The sequence below is a fragment of the Pygoscelis adeliae genome, unplaced genomic scaffold (assembly GCF_000699105.1).
Source record: "Pygoscelis adeliae isolate BGI_AS28 unplaced genomic scaffold, ASM69910v1 Scaffold96, whole genome shotgun sequence".
NCBI lineage: Eukaryota > Metazoa > Chordata > Aves > Sphenisciformes > Spheniscidae > Pygoscelis > Pygoscelis adeliae.
In genome coordinates this window covers 1047427-1057323 of record NW_008824935.1, presented here as the reverse complement: position 1 = coordinate 1057323, position 9897 = coordinate 1047427, and the positions used below count along the sequence as shown (strand labels likewise).

The 9897-nt window shown below is 39.9% G+C and overlaps 1 long non-coding RNA gene across 1 annotated transcript in view; it reads left to right on the top strand.

Moving 5' to 3' along the window:
• LOC103918082 overlaps positions 1-9186 on the top strand; it is a 49709-nt gene extending 40523 nt beyond the window's left edge. Inside the window, exons 2-5 of the long non-coding RNA XR_663665.1 lie at positions 1406-1497; positions 2099-2198; positions 4759-4896; positions 5705-9186. This is a non-coding gene — a long non-coding RNA (uncharacterized LOC103918082). The remainder of the gene's footprint in view (positions 1-1405; positions 1498-2098; positions 2199-4758; positions 4897-5704) is intronic.
• The last annotated feature ends 711 nt before the right edge of the window (positions 9187-9897 follow it).

The following is a 9897-nucleotide window of genomic DNA, read 5'->3' as shown; positions in this document are numbered from 1 at the left end:
GCTTGCGCACAGACACCATCTGGCTTTACCCTCGGGGTTTCCTAGACAAGGGCAATCTAGTTAGCCTTGTGAAATCCAAACCCCAGGCAAAACAAAAACTGTACAAAACCTCCGTGAGACAGGCTTTTTCACTTCTGTGTGAGGGGCATCTACATTACCCATAGCAACTGTCAGAATGGAAATCACATCTTGAGCAGTAAGTTATCTATACTCAAAATTCAATACATCATAGATAACCGTGTGCTAAAAGAGAGCAAACTGAACTCAGAGAATTGGAGGAGTCAACGCAGTATTTTCTAAAAGTAATAATAAGAATAATATACTGTAGTCCTCATTATTATGCTTCAGTATTCTCCCTGTCTTTTCGGTTTTGTCACATTGACCAAAAAGGTAAATGAAATTATAGGTTTAATGCTATAATTAGTGTGTTTCCTTCTACTCCAGTTTGTCAGTAGTAACCCTCATGTGTGACGGGCAGATGGAAGTCTTTTTAGGTTTTTATTCTTCCCTAATTCTTCAGGCAAAGAGCCTTGTGTCTCCTCACTGTTCTTCATCTATCACGTCCCGTTCCTTCTTCCCCCAAACTTTTTCTTTCAATTTACTGGAGTTACTACAAGTCTGTTCCGGTCAAGAGAAAGTTTGACCAGTGCGTGTGTGTAATTACAGAGCTTCAGAGGAGAACATCATGTAAGAAACTGTCTATAAAAATGCTTGGAATAAAGTAGATTGAGAACAGATTTACTAAAGAAATTAGGAAGTCGTTCCAGTGTTCTTTTCTCTTCTAAATGACATAGTGCAAATAAATCTATGAGGCAAGATTCTGGACAAAGACATTCCTTTGAAAAGAGACCACAAGATTTCTGGTCTTCTTAATGAAGAAAACAGAAAGAATTGGTCTCAGTCTGGGACTCTCAAAATGCTGATCCTTTTGAACAATGTGGACAAGTACAGAATACTGTCCAATGTAGTCATCCTTGAGCAGAAATAAACCAAATTTCTGTGTGCTCGGACTGTCTCATAGGAGCTGAAAAAAACCCCAACCCCTCCCTTTCTTTTTTATGTTTGCTAGTTTCCAAAGTTTCTAAAGGAATTTATTTGGGCAAGGCATTTCAAGCTGTATATCTCATTTTCCCTGAGAAATCATGATCTAGTTGCACAGTTCAGTGGTTTGGAGCCAGATACTCTCTTATTTCAGGCTTTGGGAATCTAAAGTCAGTAGGGAACTGCATATTTACATAGGTGCAATTCTCTAGTGCTGGCCACAGAGTGAGGACTGAGGTGAGTTCTCCACAACACCACAGCCATCCCAATTTCTAAACTATAAAGACTTCATTTTTATTTTTCATCATTTGTTGTATTTTGTTGTCTCTCCTGACTTAACAGTTACTCCTGTGTGTCTTCACAGGAAAAATACATACCATGGTCCTGCTCTGACAGCATAGGCTCAGAGAAATGAAGAAGACAAGCAAGTTTTCTACTGTTGTACGCCATGGAAAGGTAAAAATATAATCAGCCACATTCTCTGCTTGGCAGTCATGAGGTTGGAAAGGAGGGTATATGTAGCGATAGTTGGGGACCAGTGATATAGATGATAGCTTTCAACTTTGTTAAATGCCCTGTGAAAAGCAGTATATAGTGCTGTCTGCTCTCAATATGACTGAGGTTGTATGACATTTAGATGATAAAAGACGGTCACGTAAGAAGTAGGTAACATATCAGATGTGCTGTCTTTGCTTTACAATGTTCCCCAGTGAAAACTACGATTTCACTGTGGTTTAACGAGCACGCCCTGATGACATTGGTAGATTTACATTTTGACATGATCAGAAGAGTAGAAGTAAACTGGCTAATGTTAGCAGGGAGCAGTGTCAGATGTTAGTTAGTTAGCTAGAATTTTGTAGTCTAGAACTGGGTTTTTGTTGCTCTTTGAGCTTTCTTCTAAAACAGTGGCCTTTTCAGTCAACACTGTACAGAGAAAAATCTTGCTGGTTGAAATTCTTGTGTCAGTTAACAAACTCAGTTATCTAGTAACAGTCTTAGAAGGGTGACTTTTAAAGGATGTGAGATGTAAATCAGCAATCTCTGTTTTTAACCACAGTGGATGCACAGGTTACCTTTGAGTCCTAATGAAGGAGTTTGGAGCTGGAGACCACAATAAGTTTGAATTAATTTTGATGTTTATTCTGCAGATTTCCAAGGTATCAAAGATGTGGCTAATAATAATAGCAGGTGTTGTCTGTTTCTCTCAGCATGTGGCATGAAAGTAGTGTGGTTACGCAGCTATGCATTATTTACATGGTGTCAACATGTCAGCAAGTGGGATGGCAGAGAGCCAGATTAAATCACTTCTCATTTTAAATACAGGACACTGAATAATAATGCTGTGTCACACTTGAGGACACTGGAATCTGGCAAATCAGCAGTAGCTCAATGTGCCAAACTCATTTAAATGGCTTCCCCCCACCCCCGAATGATGAAGGAATCAAAATCAAAAGTCAAGGAAACTGTGTAAAGTTGGTGGGTTTTTTTTCGTGTTTTTTTTTTTTTTTTTTTTTTTTTTTTTTTCTCTTCCCCTCTCTCCCTTGAAGCAGGAGTGTCTACTCCTGAGAATGGGCAACTACCCTATGGTACATCTGTTTGCCATTTATCTTTGTTGTCTCTGTAAGAGGTAAATCTGGTACAATTACTTACTTTCATTAGTTTTTTGTAGAAGCTAGTACAACAGGTCCACAATCTCAAATGGTAAGTGTGTTTGTAAGAGGCAATCACATTATTTAGAATGGGTGCTTTAAGGGTTTGAGGTCTCCCAAGAAAATCTAGGAGTGCTGTTCTCAGCCATTGCTGCTTCTGTACCAGCTCTGGTTTCTGTATCACCCCTAGAGCTGGTTCACCTTGCCAGCTGGTAGAAAACTAACTCAGCAAAATAAAAGCATGAATAGTTTTCTCTTGGTTTAGTAATCCAGTTGAGTTCACTGAGGAGCCATGTGAAAATCAGTGAAAGTGGAAGGGAAGGAATGGGCCTGCATGCCAGGGAAGGAAAGATGCAGGGAGAAGTGGAGGGAGCAGGACTGTTAGATAAGCAGCTCCTGCGCACAGCAACTGTCTACAACAGTTGAAGGGAAAAAAAGTGTAATAGAAGTACTGTAAATAAAAGCCTCTGTTATGGGATGTACCTTCAAATACTTTACCCAGTAAAGTGAATGTCACTGTCCTCATTTTATAGGTGGGGTAACTGAAGGTGTGTTGCAACTTGTTTGTGGTGGCACAGTAGAGGTGGGACTAAAGCAGTAATGGCCTTAACTCCTAATCAAGGACACTACTTGCTGGCCCTCTGTAATATGTATCCCTAGGACAGTGAAGTCAGACAGCTGCTGAAGAGTGAGATTTGTGTTCATGGGGAAGATGAGACCCCAGCAGTGCACTCTCTTAGCTACTGCTCAGTGGTCTCTTGGCAGTGTTGTGTTGTTTCCTGCAATCAGCTCTGCCAGGGAATGTTCTTTGCAGATCCTATCCTCAACAGCTTTCCTTTACGTCCTTTGCATAGAGCTGAACTCTGTCCTGGATAAGAGCTGAACGTTTAGGATGAGAGGAAATGGCTTCAAGTTGCACCAGGGGAGGTGTAGATTGGATATTAGAAAAAATTTCTTCACTGAAAGGGTTATCAAGCATTGGACCAGGCTGCCCAGGGAAGTGGTGCAGTCATCATCACTGGAGGTATTTAAGAGACATGTAGATGTGGCACTTAGGGACATGGTTTAGTGGTGGACTTGGCAGTGTTAGGTTTACGGTTGGACTCGATGATCTTAAAGGTCTTTTCCAACCTAAATGATTCTGTGATTCTATGAATACAGCCATACTGCAAAACCTCACCCTAGAATGGTTAATGCACAGGGAGGGAGCTGTTGGAAGGTTAAAAGAAGCATCCAAAATACTGGGATTCATTTTACCTTGTCACCATAATACCCTTTTTATGAAACTAGAGCTATGTATGCTCATAAAAACCTTTTGCTTTTTTTATTTTAAAGGATAATGCAACCGTTGGAGTCTGTGCACAGTTCTTTCAAGTTAAATGCTTAGTTCAACATTCCACTTCCATTTCCTGGTAGAAAATGTTTTATATGAAAGCAACTTTAACCTTTCAGAAGGGTTCATTTACTGTTACGTTTGGTATCAGCTTTCCAAAAAATGCAGTCTGCATTTGGTGTATTATAGGTTCTGGTTTTAATATTGGTTTAGAAAAAAAAGAGTCTCATATGCCATAAGTCAGAAATAAAACATTGTGCCAGAACTCTCTCTATACATGAATTCACCCTGTGAGCAAGTGGTTTAAAGTAAGTCTGATCACTTAAAGCCAAGACTTGGGCTCAATCTATCCATGAACCAGCTGGTAACAAATAACACATTCAACTTGCGGTCACGGGAAACTGTTAGGTTGCCTTTTTATAGACAACTACAGCCCTACAGCTCCTGAAGCACAAGGGAGTATCATACGGACTTAGAAAGTGTTGAACACCTACCATATGCACATAAAGAAGGGTAATAAAGATGAAAGGCCTGAACTGAGCTTTAATTCCTATTTTTCTGCTTTTGATTTATCAGCTGCTTCTGCATTGCTACAATTTTCTTTGGCCTAAAATTAGGTAGAAGATGCTTGAACTGCTTAGTTTGATCAAATCAGTCAAACTTAGGCTTCCCTCTCTGTCAGTGTAACAGATGATAAATGTAAAACATTAAAGTACTTTCTTGCTTTCTTTTCAGCATTATCACACGTTGATTTCTGAAGTGCTGACCGCTATAACAATCCACTGCAGTGGGCAATTCCCGGCCATATGTCACGGTTATGGAGGTGCTGCAGTCATGGTGAGACGGGCACTGAACTGGTAGAGCTGTATCAAGGTGACTCTGAACTAGAGCTAGGGCTGACTTGGTTGGGTGCAGGGCCATAAAAACATGGCTGAGCTGCTTTTGGGACCTTAACAGCTTCTCTGCATAGTGCTGCAGTATGCTGTGGGACTATCTCAGCTGTCAGGTTTGCTCAGGAGTCTCTGCACTGTGGTCCATTGCCACGTATGGATGTATTCTGGGAATTATCCTCCACAGGACTTCTGCCATCAATAAGCACCTCATACAGAAAAAAGGGCCTTCAGACAGGCCTGGCCATGAGTGAGACAATAAACGCTAATCCTCAGTGCTGCTGAGCCTCAGCTTCTAATAAAGGGCTCAGAACTTGTAAGGATAAAGCTTCAAAGTAAGTACAGATTTACAGAGGGAGGGCAGATAAGAGGGTTGTAGCCCACCCATCAAGACCACCTGGTCCTAATATATGGTAGCAGTCAGCCTTTGTGCGACACAGTCTTTCCACATCCTAACCCTGTTCGAGGGAGTGAGATTTCCAAGAATTCTGCTGGCGATGTACTTGTCAAAGTTGGGTGCACTACAGAGGCTGTCTGTCAGTCATACATAATAGTTTTATCACCCCTTGAACTGCGACAGTTTAATCTGATGGTAATGGTGAAGCAGAACCTTAGTAAAATAATGTTTATGACATTTAATTTCACTAATCTTTTCTGATGATGAATGCATGTCCAATGCTTTGAAGATGGAAAGGTCTGCAAAAATGCAAACTGTTATTTTATCTGGAAATGTGTTTTGTGGCATCCCAAGGAGTATTCACATTTCTTATTCCTTTTTTGTGCATGTGCAGGAGTTCTCATGAATTTTCAGCAATGAGTCCATATGGGAATAATTTCATTGTGAGAAGAAGGCTTCCATTCTGTCATGAAAAAAGGCTGCATGAAAATAACGGAAAGCTACAGAAGAAAGTATCAGTCATTGTTTGAAAGCATTGTGGCCTATGGAGATGGAAACCAGAACGTGGATTTGCCTCCAAATTTTATAAGCTTCTAGAAACCCAAATGATGAGAAACAAATGCGAAAAGTTCACAAAGTAGTGGTTGCTTAAAAAAAAATAATTCTTAAAGCCCTGTTGCTTTTACGATGAACAGACCTTGCGAGAAGGTTATTAATTATCTTGAACACCACCATTTAAACAGGTAGAGCTATTTCCAGTATTTTTTGGTTGCCACCTAGATTAGTATTATACTCCTCAGTTGCTAACAATGAAGTTATCAGCCACTGGAACAAATTATTAAGAGGAACAGTGAGCTTACCATTTCTTGAGGTCTTCAAACTGAGAGTGGATGGTATGCTTTAGCAAACAATGGCGACACAGCTGGGTTAAATTATATGGTTGTACTAAAGAGAAGGGAACATGAGATATTCTATGTGGTCCTTTCTAGCCTTAAGAGCTATAGGTCTGTAATTTCACAAATACCATTACAAAGAACTCCTTAGAAGTAGTGATGAACATAGCAGCAATGCGAATCCATCTCCTGATTTGGGGCAGATTATTCCAAAGTATTTTAAAAAATTACAGACCGTAGTACTGTTTTTATATGTTTCTGTCACTACAAATCATATTACTAGCATAATTTTACAATATTGGAAATCCCTTTTTGAGGACTAGAGAGACTCTTCCTCTCCCCCAAAGAGGTCAATGTACTTCAGTTCATGAAAGTGTGTAAACAAGTGAGCATGCATGCTGCTGCTTTCCTACCTGATGTATTTCAGTCATTAAAATCTGAAATAAGTAAGCTAGATTCACTCGGTGAAATAAAAGACAATCCATGAAGGAAATTCTAAGATACTTCTCATTATTGCAGACCATTTCTAAGCTAAACTGTAATTTTCTCCTCCTTGTAGGGTGATCTGGCACACTGTTTAAAAGAGAACCTTAAAAGAAGATTTTTTTTTTTCCCCCATAGCAATCCTCCAGTTGAGAACAGCTAAACCATTTTTTCCCAGATTTCCAGTGTTTTGGGGCATTGGGCCCTGCAGAAACTTAAATCTAGTGGAACAGTTGGAAGCTTGGGAAAGTTGTACCTGACTGAACAGCTGGAGATGAAAAGAAACAGTTTTTCAATGTTGAGACATATTTTTCTTACTATAAAGAAAGAAGGAATTAAGTGACTACGTGCTTGGAAGAAAGACCTTGCCGTTTCATGATGGCTCTCAAACATCATCTTTATAACTCCATTGAACTGTTTCTCTGATAAAAACCCTGTAGCCTACACTACAAAGGGCTTTGAGTATATGTATAGCATATACTGTTATCAGCAATCACCACAATGATACCTTTTGTGACCACAAAAGGTATTCCTTCAGTATGGTTAAACTGTCTCATTAATCATAAGACAAAATTACTCCTGTGCCAGTATGTCTTCCACCCACAGAGGTGGGTTTAGCAGCATAGCTAGGACAGCATAGTTGGGATGTCCTAACTAACGCTAGCAGATCTGAAAAAACATCATGAAAAACAGCTTTTCAACTGTTTCAGGGAAAGCTGATGATTTTGCGTCCAGAATGGAGATGCGTAATTCCAGAGGCAGATTTTTAGTTTTTAGGTTGTAGTCAATGGCTAGTTACCCTTGTTTCTGTGAGTGTCTAAAACTCTCTTCGTGGCTCACTTCTATATACGTACGTTGTGCCTAAATAAATATCTGAACTGTCCCTCAGCTGGAAGGCTGTCTGCAAGACATGCTTTAGCTAAACACAGTGTGTCACTCAGATACAATGAAGGGAGCACAATATAAGAAAGCTCAGAGGAAATTTGGTAGCTTGTCTCATACAGGCATTCAAATTGCTTTATCAAGCAGTCTTTTCTGGTCTTAAGTTCCATAAATATATAACTTGTGCTGATTCAAATAAGTTCAACTTTCTCTTGCTACTGTGTTTTGTGCTCTTGAGAAAAGATGATTGGAAAAGCTGGATGCTGAACAAGAGGAGTGGCCTCTGACTGCTCTTAAGCTTTTCAAATATATTATCCTTTAAAGAAAAAACAACCCAGTTTGTCATTACAGTTTCAGCATCAACAGTGACATCTATTTGCCATGCAAAGGCCACAGTGAAATACAGGTCTGTATGTTTAATTCTTTGATTTCATGAATCTACAAGAATAATTTTGGGTTGATTTGATGGAAGGAACTCCTCGGTTTTAGTCCCCTAAACACTATCTGTATAGCTCTCTTCTAAAAATTATAATGATAAAAATAAAAAAAAGGGGGAGGGGAATAAGAAGTCGCTAAACATTTGAAAGGTTGGAGGTCTAGACTGTTTCCATTCATCAAGGTTGTTCTCAAAAGTAATTTTTGAGCCACACTGCAAGGAAACTGGGAAGAGCTTGAACGGCTAATATTCCCTTTGTTGTGTGGATATACAGAAAACAGTTTTCTTGTCCCACAAGGATTCTGTTGATTTTGAAATTTTAGGCCTGGCATGGGGCTCAGTGAATATATGAGCGACTTAAGAAACAGACAGACATATTTCATTTTAATGCTTTTTTTTTTTTTAACCTTTTAATATAAGCTAAATTAAGTTTCAACAGGAGAAGATGCTTTTAACAGCAAAACCAAGAATTTTTGTTTTAAAAATGTTGAAATGGCACATTTCTAGAATTTCAAAACCTGTTTTTCCAATTTTTTTGAGGACAGGAAACTCTTCTGGGAATAATTTCAGTTTTGATGAATTGTCAGTTGTGACGATCTCTCGTCTTTTCTACGAAAGGCCTGTTCCCACTCCAAACACTAAACCCAGGCTTCCAATACTTTCCAGAAGTCTAAGATACAATTGCCTTAGTTACCTTACTGACGCATTACAGTGAGACATAGATTTTGGGCAACTATCTTTATCCACTGGTGCAATAAGACAACAGCGAGAGTGTTGTGATGGTCTTAATTGGGATTCTTCTTCTTCTACAAGTACTTGAGATTGTAATAGTTCTGTTTTGTGTTTCTACATTTCACATACAGTTTCATGTCAATTATTGGTTCACAATTTGTAAACAAGTAGATGTGAGTTACATGTGTGCTAGAAATTAATTTCATTAACACACTGAGTGTTTTTTTCCATTACATCTGTCAAGAAGGATTATTTTCCTATAACTAATGACCTTGGTTGTGTTGATCTGACAAAATTTGATGCCTTCAGTGAAGGATTATTAATGAACACTGCTTTAAGAAGTCTGGATAGCTCTTATACCTGGAAAAGAACACTGGATTTTTTTTCCACTTTTGATGGAAATATTTGTATAAATTTGTATTACCTTAGAAATAAATTCCTTTCATGATTTGACTGAATGGACCGTCTATTCTGCTAGGAAGAAACTAAGGTACAAATTGCCCTGCAGCCAGAGGACCCACCTGCTCTGCAGGCTGGAGATGGAGGGGGCCCCAGTGGTGGAACAGAAGCACCAAGGGCTGGGTAAGGTCTGCACAAATGCTGCCAAATTATTCCAGTGAAAGTCACATGTGAGAGGAGAAATGCAAGCTGAGGTGTTCAGAGCTCTCGAAAGACAGGTTGGTTCATAGGGATTGAATAAGGAAGTTATCAAATAAGTGAGAAGGTGTTTCTTCCTTTCTGAAACTGAAAAGGCCTTGCACTCAGCAGGCTCTTCCCTCCTCCAACCGAGCCCTACTGTATAATGTCTACCAGTTAGTAACTGTATGTTACCTTATATGTGAACAAAGTACTGGCATTTTTAATAGCTTTAATAGGTCTCAATCCTGCTGTTTGGTAATATTTTAAATGTGTTTTATTCATAAAATTGCATAATTTACTCAGCTATACTTCCATAGGCACTGTTAATGAGTACAGCTTTAGAGTGTCAGGGCCCTGGGGCACCAACAGGCCGCAATGTCCCTGCCCGGCCCCCCGGGTCTCCCCAGCCCTGCCCACAGCCCAGGACCCCATGTCAGTCCCCCAGGCCGTCAGCCCCTGCCCCAGCGATGCCACAGCGGAGCCGGTCTCCAGCTCCCCATGGCCCTGCCCTGCCCGGCCCGG